Here is an 18,013-nt window from a genome sequence, read left to right as displayed (position 1 = left end):
TTTTTTTGTATCTGTCGTCAAAATTAGAGATAATTGTGTTTTTTAATCCGTGCTATTTTTGTCTCCGAGCGAACCCTAATATGACAATACATTTTTATCGAGTTTTGTTGAGATTTTGACCTTATGAGAAGAGTAGTATGTCCTCTACGGTTTGGAAGGTAAAGAAACACGCTTGCAATGTCTGTCCTTTATTTTAATAAAAATATATATCTCAAATGGCATCATCGACATAATATCTTATCGAATAAGCTAGTCTACGAACGAGAAATTTATCTCTCGACGTACACATGTTAGGGAAAAAGAGATATATGTCGATATGGACAATATAACTACGCTAGAGAGTGAGATTTATATCGTTGTACGCATGCTAGGCCAACAGAACATTTTGTGGTACACTTCACGGAAAAACTATATCACCTACTAGATGACGCCCGCAACTCCGTTGCGCCAAAATTCATTTATCGCGCGGGAACCGTACATTTTTCCGGGATAAAAAGTATCCTAGTATGTCCTTTCCCGGGACTCAAACTATTTCCATGCCAAATTTCAGCAAAATCGGTTCAGCGGTTCTGGCGTGAAGAAGTAACAGACAGACAGACAGACACACTTTCGCATTTATAATATTAGTATGGATTGATTTGTGCTTTTATATAGTAATTATTTATGTAATATAGATGTGTTATCATCTGTCAGACAAGGTGTGACGACCGAGCCCTCACAAAGCTCGGCTTTTAGCTACTTTATGGGTAGACGACAACGTAGAGACGTAGGTCCGCCACCTGTATTACTCGGTTGGATCGATCTGTCTGTCTGGGCTCAACGTTACTCGACCGATTCACGTAGCTCCGCAATCTGCCTGCGAATCGATTACTCTGGTAGTACATAACTTTGCTGTATTAGCAGTGATCAGGGATTATTATCCCATAATTGCGTAGCCAGTTCAAGTATTTAGCAGAAAATGTAATCAACATTTTTACACGAACCTTGGTCAAAGTATCGTCAAAGTATGGTAATAACCAGCGACCTCCGGGCTCAGACGCGGTGAGTATGCGAGCACAGCGACACACGTAACACCGGTCTGTCCGAGTTACTTTCAAAGTTTCATGGTCACCCGCGCTGGCTCACTGCAGTCCCGCGCCGCGCGCACCACGACCGCCACGACCGCCTCCAACACTCGCGTCCGAGCTATATTTGTTGTATACTAAGGTATAGGCTGCTGCTATTTTTTTCGCTTTTTTTCATTCTTATCGTTACTTGTTTGTTTTAATTTTTTATATTTTTTTTGTTACACGTATAATAGATATTATGAAATTTTAAAACTTGGTTTCTTTGATTAAAGTAATACGTATTTTACATAATTATTAATTTAATTATTGATAATAATCTGAAACATAATTATATAAATATGTGCTGCTTACCGACTTATGTTTTTAATTAGTCCAATTAATTTATGAATAACTAAAATTATATTTAATGATATAAGCACTAATGTTTCCTTAATATAATATCATCTACGGTTGCTTAAAATTTCGCAGATATTAATGCCCAATCAAAATTTTCGGCAGACTTTTTGGAATTTTGTGAAGGACTTTCTTTACTTATACATTAAGTTCGCGTTATACGCGCTAGGTATATATATTTTCTTCTCCTACTACACATATTACTTCTTGTAGTGAGTTTTGGTGTCTTTTAGTGTTTTAGAGATGTGAAAGTGCTTAGTGATACAAATCAGTGTACAGAACTTTGGTGCATAGTTTGACGAGAGGACAATATCAATTGGTAAGTTGTTTTGTTTATTTTTTAAGTAAAATTATTAAAATAGGACTTCACACAGCGCAGTATTTTTCACAAAATCAAAAAATTTATATATAACATAAATATAAATAGTAAATAGGTTGTAGAGGCCTACAATCGTGTCGTAGTTTGGGTTGCGGGGATACCCTCCCTATATATTATAGGGAGAACGAAAAAAAAATCATTTACACAATACTATACTTATTAATAAGTAGTATTGTGTGAATGATTATTTTCTCGTGACTAAACTGTAAAAGTTTTAGTGTATGAAGGTATCGATTGGCAAGAAAATAACTACGAGCTACGCATTTTTAGGAAAAATATCACTTTGAAAAGCTAAACAACAGATTTTTGAAATCTACATAATATGGCAACCCATACGCTGCACTAAAACTGTACAATACTAGAAGTTACAAAATATGATTACCTTTTGGAGTGCAGTTTTGTACAAGGTTGCCACCAAAACAAAAAAATCGGCCAAGTGCGAGTCGGACTCGCGCATGGAGGGTTCCGTACCATTACAGAGTAAAAATAGACCAAATATTGTGTTTTTGTATGGGAGCCCTAAAATAATAATTTTATTTTGTTTTTAGTATTTGTTGTTATAGCAGCAATAGGTATTATACACAATCTGTGAAAATTGCAGAAGTCTAGCTATAGCGGTTCTTGAGATACAGCCTGGAGACAGACGGACGGACGGATGGACGGACGGACAGACGGGCGGACAGACGGACAGACATCGAAGTCTCAGTAATAGGGTTTTTACCCTTTGGCTACGGAACCCTAAAAATGCTAAATTCGGTACGAAACTCATCGTGCACAAGTCAGACACGTGTTTTGTCAGTTATTATTTATATAAAAATATATTATTTACGACGTGTTTTCAAATTATCGGTAAAGGTTGACATAACATTTATATACAGGTTGTTATTTAATGAATATTAATAGCTTAATTAGAAATTAATTTTAATTTCGTCAAGGTCTACACATTTCCAATTTTAAATGTGACTCATTTTAAATAGAATTGAACATTATTGACGCAGCATTTATTTGTTATTTGTCTACATTACGTTATAGAATTTTAAAAGGATAGAAATGTCATTTTCTCTGTTCTTATTAAATTTATTTGTCTTCTGCACGGTAGCGGCCTTTAACTATAGAAAGAAATTTCCTATAGTAAACGTGCTGACTGCTGACTACGATAGCCTTTATTCAAGAAGGTTGCATTAGCTACATACTGTGTAACACTATACACTATAGGTGAGAATCTGCCATCCATCCTGGGGGGTAAAAAGAGGGATATCTTCCTGGCTCTTTGCAGGACGATCGTGGGTGTAGTGAATAAGCGTGATAGTAGTATTTTGTGTGATAAAGGTTCTAAATTTAAGCTGTGATATTAGGATAGTCTCTGTTATTTTTGTTTCATATTTGTGCCGTTGTTTTATCGTTTGACATTCTAATTGTATTTTATTTTAATTGTTTATTTTAGTGAAATCATTTTATTGTATTTTTTATATTGAAATTGGTATTTGAATCTAGAGTTAATAACATCGTATATTTTATAATGATTACCTTATACAGAGTTCACTGTTAACAGTGACAGCGCTAATTACTTTTGACTTCTATTATTTCTATGAAAAATGACTCAACGCGACGCATTTGCATGCAATTATTTTAAAAAAAGTAACTTTTCAGCGCATCTACAGTCGTCGTAGTGAACTCTTTAAAGTACAAGGATTAAGGGTATACACCCTAAAGTAAATATCCATCATACCAAATAACACAAAAGCAATATGTTTCCTAACTGTAACGTAACCGACCCGAAATCGATCCGACCGCCGACCGCGACTAATCGGTCGGACGCGGTCGGATCGGTCGAATCTCGATCGAATTATCCGAGGCCACCGGCTGTTACGTCACACCGAAACACTTTTACCGTTTGTATTCGAAACCGTAACAGAGCCTTTAGTCACATTGCATTCGAAAATTTCGATAGCGAAGTTAGAAATTAAAATGTTTGGAATTTAACTCCAAACATCGCAAGAGGTATGTTTTAGCAGAGCATTATATCAAATTTAAATCAAATCTTTTAATTAATCTCAGATCTATCGAAACTATCGAAAAATTTAAGGCCGGCAACGCACTTGCAACCATTCTGATGTTGCGAGTGCAGTAGCTACTTTCCATCAGTTGCCCCGTTTTTTAGTTTGCTAGCAGATTTTATACCAAAAACTATGAAATGCAATTTGACTAAAGGCTACTGATTTGTACGATTGCTGGCAGAAGTAATTTAGATTCTATTAAAATATTAAGATTCGAACTTGAACTAGGTATAAGGTTTATATTCTTGGCTATTTATCTAAGCTGGATACATAAGGAAATTATATAAAATTGTTTGTAAACAACTTCAATTTCCCACAATACCATCGCATCGCTAAAATGTTAATGGAGGTCATAGTTATTTTGCTTAAAAAATATAAGTATAGTTGCTGTTTTAAAATTTTATTGACAGTTGTTAAAATGACACTGAAGGTGGATATTAAATACCTGTGAGACAATCTCAAGTATGTGATCCCGCCTTGGGCTTGAATATTTTGTTTAAATGAATGCAGTAAATGCTATACGAAATGTCATATTAAAGAGAAGGCCACTTGCTCGAGTACGTTTGATACTATACATAGAACAGGCTTAGCATAAATTAGAAACGGGAAAGAATTGACATACTGACAGATTTTAGTAACATATAAAATTAAATTAAGAATTAAATCAAAACCCCCGCCAAACAACTTTAAAAAGTAATTAAATAATAATTTATTGTCTTTAAGTTTAAATAGTTCCTAAGTATTTTAGTCTATAATTATTGTCGCGGTGTGTCGGGGGACCACCAAGTAAACTGCGACAACAGCGCCTTTTGTATTTTGTATCGCCAAGTCGCTGGTTGTCTCGATTCGGTTAGCTGTCTCTACATTAGCGGTCCCCCGACACACCTTGACAATAATAATTATAGACTAAATATTACTTTACACTTAGGAATTATTTAAACTTAAAGTCTTATTTCAATACTCTTTAAAGTTGTTTGGTGGGGATTTTGATATATTTCCTAATTTAATTTTATTTCATGCTTTTTAAACTTGTGTAGGTTATAGTGCAGAATAATTCCTATCAAGAGAATCATATCATCATGATTACCATCTATAAATGTCCTTTTGAATGAGGCCGTCAATATTATGAGTCCAAACATGAAACCTCCACTTTGGGTTCATACGGAGCTCGGCTCCTATAGAATCCAGGTGATGCTGCAGCAGCAACATGAAAATATATTAACTGTTTGTCCACGTCTTACTGGTTATCGCAATTAAAATGAGCCCATGCTAAGTCTGCTGTAAGCTAGTATCAACCGCCGGTCTCTACATAATCTCTAATATGAGCTCAGTACAGAGAAACCTGCAAAGAAATTTAATCAAAAATCTATGTTAGGTTAAGTTTTAAATAATAGCAACATGGCTGATGCATTTCTTCGTCTTAATATGCTATAAACATAAAAGGATGGGCAATATATACGGCGCGTTTATAATAAACTTGAAGACGTATGTAACTTTGATGCGCCAAAACTCGGCTCTGGGATGTAATATCCTTCTATGTCCTTTCTCGGGACTCTAAGTATCTCCATACCAAATTTCAGCAAAATCGGTTCAGCGGTTTGGACGTGAAGGTGTAAGAGACAGACACACTTTCGCATTTATAATATCAGTACGGATGGCCAATGCAGTTCTGTAGCTTATGATGCCATTAAGATAAAAGGATGGGGCTGGGCAATATGCGGCGCGTATAATTAATATTGAAGTCATATCTCAGACCCTCGCTCAATGTTCCAGACCCGCTATTAATCTCGTACGATGATGAAGTTTTTAATAAATTGCTTTTGAACACACTGTTGTATTCAAAGTTGTATAGTTTCAAATAAATTTAAAGCTAAGATTTTTACTACTATTGGTATTTTCTTTAGATACTCTGAAACTTTGGGCATTATATTATTAAGCGTAGCATGGTAAATAAAGACTCCGTGGCCCAGAGGCTTAGAGCGTGACTTCGGAGGTCGTGGGTTCGATTCCCGCGTTGGAAATATGTTATTTCCAAGTTTGGTTAGGTCAATGCATGCTGATCACCTGATTTTCTGACAAGTAAGATGATCCATGCGTAGGATGGGCATGTAAAAAGTCGGTCCTGCGCCTGATCTCTCGCCAGTCGTGTCGGTCTTCCGTCCGTAGGTTATAAAGGAAATAGAGAGTGCTCTTGTGTATTGCGCACATACTTCGGCACTATAAAATTACTCTTGCGTACCTGGCCTGGTCGCCGAAACCGGTGCGGGAGTTTTATTTATTATGGTAAATAAGATACTTTGGTGTTACAGCGACCTCGTGACACCGCTCTGCGACACTCCCGGACCTGGTGTCCACTGTAGGTGTAGGCGTGTAGTATGCTCTTTAACGATCGATCAAATTACGAGGGCTGCTATTTATGTATCCGGAACTGGCCACTTACAAGAACAATATTTAAAAAGTAATTACAACATTTGAAAATAGAACTCTTTGGTTGAAGAATACATTTTGTTTCATGTGACTGTCAATTATTTTTCCATTGTGGCGTCATTTTGAAAATTGCGTGTCTTCATTTGCCATGGATTTAACGCGTGAACATTTTCGTGCAATGATTTACTACGATTTTCGGCGTGGGCTAAATCAACAACAGTGCTTTATTCAACTCACCGCAACTTTTGGAGATGAAGCACCATCAAAAACCACTGTTTATCACTGGTACAGTGAGTTTAATCGTGGGCGGTCTATGCTCACGGATGAAAATAAAGAAGGTCGCCCAAAAACAGCTGTTGTCCCACAAAATATAGATGCTGTGCGGGAACTAATAATGCGTGATCGTCATGTTACATATCGCGAGATAGAGGCGTCCTTAGGCATAAGTATGACGAGCATACATAAGATATTACACGAACATTTGGCTGTAAAAAAAATATGTTCGCGTTGGATTCCGCACAACTTGACAATCGATCAAAAACGGGCTCGTGTCGATTGGTGCAAAAAAATGATAAAAAAATACAACCGTGGTACGTCAAAAGCCGTTTATAATATCTACACAGGTGATGAATCTTGGATCTATGCATATGACCCCGAAACTAAACAACAGTCAACGGTGTGGGTGTTCCAAGATGAGCCGAAACCAACAAAAGTTACTCGTGCAAAAAGTACTTTGAAGCAAATGGTCGCCTGTTTTTTTGGAATTAATGGACATGTGGCTACAGTGCCATTAGAGAATCGTAAAACGGTTAATTCTGAATGGTATACGACCATTTGTTTACCAGAAGTCTTTGAAGAAATAAGAAAGGACAACCGACAACGCAGAATCATATTACATCACGACAATGCTAGCTGTCACACCTCAGCTGAAACAACTCAGTTTTTGGAGGGTCAAAAGATCGAATTGACTGGTCATCCGCCGTACAGCCCTGATTTGGCACCTAACGATTTCTTTTTATTTCCATACGCGAAGAACAAATTACGTGGTCAACGTTTTTCGAGCCGCGAAGAGGCTGTTGATGCGTTCAAAATGCACGTTTTGGAGATACCTCAATCAGAATGAAAAAAGTGCTATGAAAATTGGTTCCAGCGTATGCAAAAGTGTGTCGATCATCGCGGCGAATATTTTGAAAAGCAATAAAACCATATTAAATGATATATGTTTGTTTCTTTTTTTTATTCCGGATACATAAATAGCAGCCCTCGTATTAGCGGATTTGAATAGTAATTACCGGATCTGAGCTCAACAGATCTAGGTACGAGTGCTGTTATGTAATTATCTGGACATCTATATGAGGAACTAGATTACGCCCGCAACTCTGTCTGCACTGCAACTGTACATTTTTCCGCCATAATAATATCCTATGTCCTTTCCCGGGACTCTAAGAATCTCCATACTAAATTTCAATTTTTATCGCTTACACCATCCTTGACCAGTATTAAATGTACTTATACTATTTTTTTGAGCGTCCGTGGCCTAATGGGTAGACCTTCGGTTCGCACTCCTAGAGAGTGCAGGTTCGAACCCGGGTGGAGGCCTGTGCCTATGAGACATTTTCTGATCTGAAGTACATAATACGGACGCTCGTACGGTGAAGGAATACATCGTGAGGAAACCCGCACATAGTTGGTCCCAGACGTATTGACTAGTTCTTTCCTCTGGACTATGTCGACTATGATGCGAGAATGCCGTATGCGCTTGGGCAACCATACGGACATTTAAAAATCTTGTCCCAGGCACTACAATATTTGAGGAGTGGTTACTTCGCTCTGAAAAATACTGTATAAATCATCCACAACGGATGTAAAGGCCTAGTTTTTTTTATACTATTATTGCAGAATGTAGATATTATTGATCCAAAAATTAATTTGTTGGCACTAAAATAAGTAAGAAAACAAATTGCGGACAATAAACCAAAACCACTAACGACAGAACGGTGCGCGCGTTGAACTCTTTTCCTCTAAAACATTTTGCATGCAGTTTGCTTTCTTGGTATTCCCCAAGAGTAAATAATATTTCAAAGATTTTGAAATCAACGTTAAATACAGTGGTTTTTTTTTATGAAATAAGGGGGCAAACGAGCAAACGGGTCACCTGATGGAAAACAACTTCCGTCGCCCATGGACACTCGCAGCATCAGAAGAGCTGCAGTTGCGTTGCCGGTCTTTTAAGACGGAATAGGGTAATAGGGGAGGGTAGCGAGGGAAGGGAATAGGGGAGGGTAGGGAAGGGAATAGGGCAGGGGATTGGGACTTGGGTAGTGTGAGTTCAGTACAATGTGCAAAGTAGTGAAATAAAGAGTCCTATGTCAATAAATTATTTATAATAGTAACGCTTAGCTTCACGTCAATATACGCCAATAGGTCGAGGTTTACATTGCAATAAAGGTTAATTTTATAGCGGAAGCTTTTATTTTTATATTGATTTAATTAATAAGGTGTGAAATTTCTTCATTCGTCGATAAGTTCGAGTGTCACTGGTCAGTTATATAAGGCTCTAAGCACACTAACCTTTGTTGAGCCCGAAGAGAACAGTGGCGAGTGCTTATTGTTATATTTGGGTGAGTGGGTGAGTGGGTGAGTGGGCCAATCTGAGTGATGTAAGTGTGACAAGCCACTTACACCCGGCCGATTGTTCGAACAATTGTATAATGGCAGATAAATGACCAATTACATAAAAATATTATTTCACACTTATCAATTGTTAGATGTTTCATAATTAACTATTCGTTCCTAATATGATAGTGTAGACTTGTAACATTTTTACATGGCCCGAACGTTTTGCCCATCTCCAGCTAATAAGGCGGTTTTTATTTTATTTATTTATTTAATTTGGGGCCGCCTATGGGCTCTGCGCCCATATCCTTTTTTTACTATCTTTGTATTGTTTTTGTTTGTGTGATGAGGCGGTTGGATTCAAGGGAACGGCTCCAAAATGGAGCCTACCGTGTAGCTGGATAACCTAGAAAAGTCCTTTTAAAATAAAAACAATAAGTGGCGGTGTCCCCATACAGCTACCTCGAAGACTATTAATACCTTGTTCATTTTAGTTGGGGAGGGGAAGAGGGGATTTCGGGACAAGCTCGAGCGTGTCAGATTAAGCTTGTATAGGCTTGCGAATATTGTGTCTGGTTATCATGGTATAGAAATCAGATTTCTCACGTGGTGGGATAAAAATTATTTTTTTTGAATATTGAAATGTCATTGGATCTGTCAGATTAAGAAAGGGGATGTTTAGTATACCCCAGAGAAGCTTCCATATTAAGCACTGACGATTCAAAGGTTAGGTAAGCCTGTAGGGACATTTTTTGAACCCACCGCTAAAATAAGAAACTCTCTTATTATTTTTTTATCAATTTTACCTAATGCAATAAACCTACTAGGTCTCCATGAAGCTCGAGTGACTACACAAATAGCACCTTCCCCTCCCCTACTATTTGGTGTGATTGTGTATACTGTATAGTAATAGTTATACGGAGAAGTGAGAACTAAAAAATAAGTGAACAATTTACCCGTCAAAACTTAAATTCTATAAATAAGGTAAATTATATTTTATGCGTTGGCTCTATATTACTACTCTAAAATTAAATATTGACAAAAGATAGACATAAGTATAAGACAACGTTCAACCATACAAGCAAAACCAAAGAGAAGTTACATGTATGTTTGTTCTACCATAGTGCCTAAACGAACTCGTGGTGTAGAAGTCCTATAACTCCAATCATATTAAGCTGTGCCTTTAATTTTTTAACCAACTTCCAAAAAACGAGGAGGTTATATATTCGGCTGTGGATATATTTTTTTTTTTGAAGATTATCATCCAAATTCGTAGTCAATTTATAGACTAGGACTTTTTCAAATAAAAAAAAGATAATTTACCACTTTAATAGTCGTATAGTTTTTGATGATGTGGATTGTTTTGTATCTGGATACTCATATCGCGTGTTTGGCGAGTGTGATAGGCTTATGTAAGGCGAGTGTAGCGCACGGCCGCCGCCGCGCTGGTCACAACCTGAATACCTATATTATATCGCAACAATATCATTAGCATTACAATTATTTCGGTTGCGATACCAGACACCGGGTCACTACCAGCCATGATCCAACACTGAAAGCGTAAAAAAGGTTTTCAACTAGGGTGAACATGACTAGTGATTGGACAGTTCTAGTCATTGGACAGAACACAAAAATACTATATTTATTAAGGTTACTTTAAAAACTACCTGTTTTTACTTTAAAATCAGGCGTTCTTTTACATTAAAAGCAGGCAATTTTTAAAGCAACATTAATAAATATTGTGTTTTTGTGCTTTTTCCAATGACTAGTACTGTCCAATCTACTAGTCATTTACCCTACAAATCATTATTTTGTTTAGGATATTGTATTACCATCTTTTGGTACATTCGGTAGAAGACTTGATAGTTTGCTATTTCTATACGAGTACTACCAAGTTTCGGGAAGCACCTAGTAATATTAATATAACTACTACTTACAAAGAGGACAATTCGCATGCACTCGTCCTTACAAGAGTGCTATAATAGTTCTTACTTTACATTTTAAGTGCCTGATAGACGTACGAACTTAAAGTACGCGGGTTTTAAGAGGATACACCAGGGGCTAGAGAAATGAAAAAAAAGTACGTGTAATATCTATAGCTGTCTCCCTTACCTCAAGCCTATACCGTAGAACGCGATAGAGACAACTGCAGAAAATCCAGAAAATCAACGATTCGTTGTCCCCTGATTCCTTCTCCAAAACTTAACCGATTTAAGTACTTTTTTCATTAAAGATTAAAAAAAGGCTTGAGCTGTGTTCCTATGTTTTGCTTTTTTTTGTATAATCTAGCCAAATCTGTTTTCTGGACGTTTGAACACAGCGGAAAATCTGGCCATTTTTTTTAGGTTTTTGAACGTTCATATCTTATTTAATAATTAAATTATAAAACATAGGGACATTGTATTAGTGGCCGTAGATATTCAGGAAAAAAATTATAACTCTACTAGATAATGATCCAGGGAGGAAACAGGGGACAACGTTTGTATGGAAAAAATGGCGGTGTGGAATCCTCTTAAGTTCGCGACCTTACTCGGCTCGCGTCGGTGACACACGAGAATCGCTCACAAGTCACCCCGGATTACCATGCCCCAGGCTCACGGCTCGCGGTCCGTGGAGCGCGGCTCGCGGCTCTTTGCTGACACAAAGGCGATTAAGATCGTCGAGCTATAAGTCCGCGTACTTACTCGCACGTCTGTCACCCCCTTTATACCTTAAATCTCTCTGTCACCTTTGTCTGTCTGTCTGTCTGTCTGTCACCTTTCGAATCGAGAGTCTATAGCGTGAGTGACGCCGCGACTGTGAAAAATGTATGGTTTGAGATCGAGCTAAGCGACACTAACTTTATTTCATGTAATGTCTAAATTTATTTCATGTAATGCCTATAATTCTTAATAATTTCATGAAATGGAATCATAGACTTATTTATAATGGAATATGTATAATGTAATGAGATAATATTTAAATTTATTACTTTTTATAATTAATGTCATAAAATTTTAAATTGTTTTGCACGCCACTTATAGGCAGAATGTTGGATCCATTTAAATAATATTATTGTAAGACCTTTTTGTACCACATTTATGCAATAAATCATCATTATTATTATAATTATTATTATTATGTTTGTGTAAGGTATTCCTTGCTCACGGGCAATTAAATCCCGGACCTTTGGAAGGCATGCGTGGGGCCGAAGCCAACACGTAGAGGCCCGTTACACAGTTTAATCTAAATGTTATGTGACACTGGCCGGTGACTCTCCCTGTCCGCACTATGGGAGTACGACCAAGGAGAGCCAGCGGTCAGTGTAGGACTATTACAGGGTATGGATATTAGAAATGATACCGGGCTATGGGGGTGAGGTGCTAGTGGACTGGGTAACTAGGACTATGGAAGGACTATGGCGTCTGCCGATACAACGTAGCAACATGTATCATAAAATTGGCAGACGGTGACTCGCCAACTCTTTGAATGGGCCCCTTAAAAATGGTCGCACGCACGGTGCACCGAGGCGGCAACATTGACGGAGCGGCTTGAGGCAGGAGAGGTGTAGCTCGACTTTAAACGCCGATCATTTGAACCTTCAGAGGGTCCCATCACGTCGCCCACTCGCCACTTACGCTTCACATCCTCCCTCCGAGCCGAAGCTCTTGCGACTCCACTCTGACCGGCCGGTTAAGGCAAGGCAGAGGCAGGGCCTGATTCTCCGTCAGTGTTCACTCCGGCCGGCCGGTGAAAGCAAGCCGGCGATGGAGAACAGGGGCTTCCCTAGGAGCACTCGGGTACGTGGGGTCGCTACTCCCCAACAGCTCGCCACAAGCTGCCCTGCGGGCTTATTATTATTATTATTAACGCGGAGTCTGTGTCGTCACCATAAAGTTAATATACCTAGCGGAATAGAGAAACAAAGGCCTGAGCAAGAGAGATGTCACTATCAGTAACACTGCGTGGTAAAAAAAGACCTGTGATACATGACAGCAGAACTCTTTTTTTGACGTCCAGTCGGCACTTATCGGTACGTTGACAATTTAATCTCATAGATATAGATACTTGTGTAAGTGTATAGGTACACATATTTTTACACACAGATGTAAACCAATTTCGGTTTGGTATGACAGCTTAAGATTGTTGCTCTATTCCGCTCGGTATATCAACTTTATGGACGTCACTGACGCGAAACCATACATTTTTACAGTCGCGGCGTCACTGACGCTTGTAGACACTCGCTTTGAAAGTCCACCTTTACTTACATTCAACAAAAGTCTATCTGTTCCCAAGTGCGTAAGAACATATCGCTACAATCAGCTAGCGAACCTTGTTTTGATGTTTATTTTTCTTTTTCTCGACATCGAGTACTCCACGCAAGTGATAGGAATAATATTTTAAGTTCCGATAATATCGATACGCAGAACAGGACAAAGGGACATAAAAAACGATGCTCACGACCTGAATGTACAATTGTACAGTCCCTAACATATCTAAAGTATCCCATCACGATCTTATTGCACTTAAAATAAGGTTTAAAAGTTGTACGCATAAGGTTTAGCCACTGCACAGCGCAGGATGCGCATGCACAGGATTTTTTAATTTATTTCCACTGCACTGAAAACAATACGACATTGGACCTACTTTGGATTCTACTTGAGAATTGTAAGTGTGTTTTCTATTTATTCTTTGTATTAAGATGATAATAAAGCTGGTTTGGACTTAAAATATGCAACCATTTATATAGTTTGCATTTTATACCCATTGCAGTGTAGAATTTTTATTGAATTATTCTGCTTAAACTACAGACGTTTTATCTGACTTCCAAACAAAGAAGGTTAAATAGCTATGGATAATTTTATTTATGGTATAAACAATTCAACATGACATTAAAATATATTCATTTAAAGACCAACTTACACCTACTTGCATTCTAAATTTTCCATCGCCCACCAGAAACACTAAAGACAAAATGACAATAAATCCTTTTTAGATCTTAGACCAAATTAAAGTGGACCTAAAATGGTCAGTTATATAGAAGTTATCTAAGTTTTATAACTTTTGTCTGCGCGTGGGTTTGCTGAATTGCGTTTGAAATGTTCAAAACTACAGATAAGGAAACTTCTTAGTGTCTCTAACAGAATCCAAGATTTAAGTAGACGTGCTAAAATTATTTTTTATGCAAGATAGCCTCAAGTATCAAATAAATAATAATGCATTTTACGAGTACATTTTACAACTATATTTTTACCGTCTACGTAGTTGAGGTGGTAGCCAAAAGGAGAAGGTTAAAAACGTTCTAAATTTATATTTACGTTAATATAATAATATCATGTGCAGTTGGTAAAATTATAAAAAAATTGCAGCTTGGCTATAAACATAATTATGAATAAAATTTAGGTCGCTAGCTTTTAGGTAGCTGTCACATTTTTGATATAAAATGCTCAAGTATAGCAACAACTTTAATATGGAAATGTTTAGTTCTTACTTTAAGTTTTACCCTTTATGATCAAGATTCACATAAATCAGGAGAGCAACAGCTAGCATAAATCTAGCAGTTTATATCTCCTAAATCTGCAGGGTAGGCGAAATGGTAGGCGTTACTCAACACCAGCTGGTCAATGATTGAGGCCGAAGCTGTTACAACTGCAGGTTGGGTGTATAAATCACCCCTTCACCACGTGATATTTATAACGCTTATTTATATTAAGTTATATATTCAATATTAAATACGACGTAACTCTTCCTACAAAGGATTGGTAGCGTTATATTTGAATTATGCGTTTATACGTGGGAGAGCCATGCTTCGGCACGAATGGGCCGGCTCGACCGGAGAAATACCACGTTCTCACAGAAAACCAGCGTGAAACAGCGCTTGCGCTGTGTTTCGCCGAGTGAGTGAGTTTACCGGAGGCCCAATCCCCTACCCTATTCCCTTCCCTACCCTCCCCTATTCCCTTCCCTTCCCTACCCTCTCCTATTACCCTATTCCTTCTTAAAAGGCCGGCAACACACTTGCAGCTCTTCTGATGCTGCGAGTGTCCATGGGCGACGGAAATTGCTTTCCATCACCCGTTGCTGACTTGCTGACCCGTTTGCTCGTTTGCCCCCTTATTTCATAAAAAACAAAAAAATTATAAGCAGACGTATATTTTTTGTGTTTGAATTTATGTGAATACACATTAATTTATTATATTCTTCTACGAAATGTAGTTTGAATAAACTCAACATACTATTGTGAAGCTGCTGAGTGCTCATACATTTTTTCATAATGAAAATAAAACCGATCAAGCGATCCGACTCATAAAACCTGTCTGTATTCTGAAGTTCCAATTTAATACTTACTCAAAAGTATCAAACTGATTACTAGCTGACACTACTTTCAATATCCTTGGACGCATAGTAGTAAAATGTATTGCCGTATAGTTATTCAAAGTTATTTTACCTGGAAATTTCAATGAGCGTGGTCCTTATGTCAATGGCATAAGGGCCTCGTTAATAAATCTGAACTGTAATTAGGTTACAGGACACCTTGACCTCCCAGTGGGTGACCAGGCCGCCCAAACTCAGCGTAATGGCCGCCAGATTTGGCGGGAAACTGATTTCATTATACCGTGCCAGTACGCTCATACTGCCCTAGTATCTAAGTAGTATAAAAAAGTTTCTTTAAACTACTTTCTTAGTATTTCAAATAAGTTAACTTATTAAACTACCGCGGTGCAGCGAAGACTGTGAGTTTAATGTATGTTTGTGTCATGGTTTCTTGGCTTTTATCTTCAGATCATAAGATTAAGAGGAGTCCACACCGCCCTTTTTTCCATACAAACGCTGTCCCCTGTTTCCTCCCTGGATAATGCTAGTAGAGTTATAATTTTTTTCCTGAATATCTATGGCCACTAACACAATGTCCCTATGCTTTCTTTTTTTTCATAATTTAATTATTAAATAAGATATGAACGTTCAAAAACCCAAAAAAAATGGCCAGATGTTCCGCTTTGTTTAACCGATTCGTGGCCACTGCCGCGCTCAGCGCGTCATTTAAAAAGATTCAGTGAGGCCAATGACGCGCCAGGCGCGGCATACAAGGATTGTTAAAAAACACGTTAAAACTAATTTATTATACTGTAATTACAATTCCTTAGTCTAAATGTGCATAAAACACAATCAGTAGCCAATGCCGCACGTGGGGCGTCATCGTTTAGCAGGGCCGATGACGCTTATGGCGCATTATCGAACAAACTGCTTGGCCTGTGGTAAGAATTCGTGAAAATGAAGGTGGCAACGAATCGGTTAAACGTCCAGAAAACAGATTTGGCTAGATTATACAAAAAAAGCAAAACATAGGAACACAGCTCAAGCCTTTCTTTAAACTTTAGTGAAAAAAGTTCTTAAATCGGTTAAGTTTTGGAGAAGGAATCAGGGGACATCGAATCGTTGATTTTCTGCAGTTGTCTCTATCGTTTTCTGCGGTATAGGCTTGAGGTAAGGGAGCCAGCTATAGATATTACACGTACTTTTTTTTCATTTCTCTAGCCCCTGGTGTATCCTCTTAAGATAGGCTCATGAGTCGAATTAGTAATATGTATAAACATGTCTTCTCCTCTTTGTTGGCTGGGTTAAAGCAACAAATTGGTCCATTAAAACACCGCTTTTTCGTACATACTCAGTTAAAAAGGAATATCTTTTTTCATTTTGTTAAAAAACAGGTACAAAAGTAACTTAATAATAATTGTATTCATGTCTGCATTTGTGTGTGTGCTGTGTGTTGTGCGGTGAGCATGCATCTGCATATTTTCGGCTGTTTAACATCATAATGTTAAACATAATGCGGAAAGACAGCGATGTAAAACAATTTAGATACTACCTGTACAAAAATTAGTCGTTTACAAAGAGTGTGCTTTATGGATTTTGTATCGAAAAAGATAATCTGAATAAATGGCTACCCAGAACACAATTCATTACAAATATTGCATTTAGTATGTGTGCGACAGACGAAATAACTTATTATGATAAACTTTATAAAATTAGCTTGTTCTACCTTCAAGCTATAAAATGGCTCTCGCTTATTATATTACTTATTATATATAAACAACTCAAGAGTCTATTGATATTTGAACGTTTGAAATGTATTTGCCGATTTACCAGACTAAAAACATGGAAATGCGTCATATCTGTTGGCATGATACCCGTCCCAAATTTCGTACATATCTACAGCTGTACATCGTCGGTGTACCGCACGTACAGTTACAGTTATGTAACGTGACAGACGGAGACGCGGCCCGCATTCTGCGCACGCGCACCGCCGCGACTACCTCTGATATTCATAATGATAATAATAATCACCGGTTTCGGTGGCAGTGGCCGGTTTCATTGAAACTAGGCCAGATGCGCAGGAGTAATTTTATAGTGCCCAAGTGTGTGCGCAGGACAGAAGAGCACTCTCTATTCCTCTACTCTCATAACCCAGTGGGACTGAAGACCAACAAGACTGGCGAGAGATCAGGCGCAGGACCAACTTTTTACATGCCCATCCGACGCATGGATCATCTTACTTGTTAGACCATCAGGTGACCAGCCTGCATTGTCCTAACCAAACTTGGAAATAACATGTTTCCAACGCGGGAATCGAACCCACGATCTGCGAGTCAAGAGCCACGCTCTTGACCACTGGACCACGGAGGCGTTATGATATTAATAGGCGATATGATATTGATAAGCGTTTTCCAACACCTTTCGATTGCTGAACTAGAGCATATTATTTTAAGTTGTTCAATTATTTATCACAATTTATTCATAAATCATAAGTAATATGACGGAACGACATCCGTCGGGACTGAAACTGTGCCCGTCAGCCTAGATGCAATATTATGCTTAGACCTTGTAAGTTAACCTTGAATAAAATTTGATATGAAAAATTTACAATCTTATATCTTTAAACGAGCAATTCTTGTATTAAATAATTGGAATCTCGTAATCGGCTCCAACGATTTTCATGAAATTATGTATATTATGCTAGGAATCATTTTTAGAAAATGTCATTTTATTCGTGTTTTATCGATAATCGATAAACTGAAAAATATGACTCTTCCTGA

At 37.8% G+C, this 18,013-nt stretch overlaps 1 protein-coding gene across 3 annotated transcripts in view; it reads left to right on the top strand.

Annotated features, from left to right (window-relative positions):
- Window positions 1–1,132: 1,132 nt before the first annotated feature.
- LOC121739676 (proteoglycan 4) overlaps window positions 1,133–18,013 on the top strand; it is a 44,512-nt gene continuing 27,631 nt past the window's right edge. The window contains exons 1-2 of one of the 3 annotated variants that reach the window (XM_042132203.1): window positions 1,133–1,206; window positions 1,694–1,779. The gene's annotated coding sequence lies outside the window, so the exon portion shown is untranslated. Of the gene's footprint in view, window positions 1,207–1,565; window positions 1,780–18,013 lie in introns of all 3 variants that reach the window. The other 2 variants (XM_042132202.1, XM_042132201.1) reach the window with 2 other exon arrangements.

This window comes from Aricia agestis, chromosome 2 (genome assembly GCF_905147365.1).
Source record: "Aricia agestis chromosome 2, ilAriAges1.1, whole genome shotgun sequence".
Classification (NCBI taxonomy): Eukaryota; Metazoa; Arthropoda; class Insecta; order Lepidoptera; family Lycaenidae; genus Aricia; species Aricia agestis.
The sequence above is the reverse complement of the archived record's forward strand: the minus strand, read 5'-3'. Positions and strand labels throughout refer to the sequence as shown.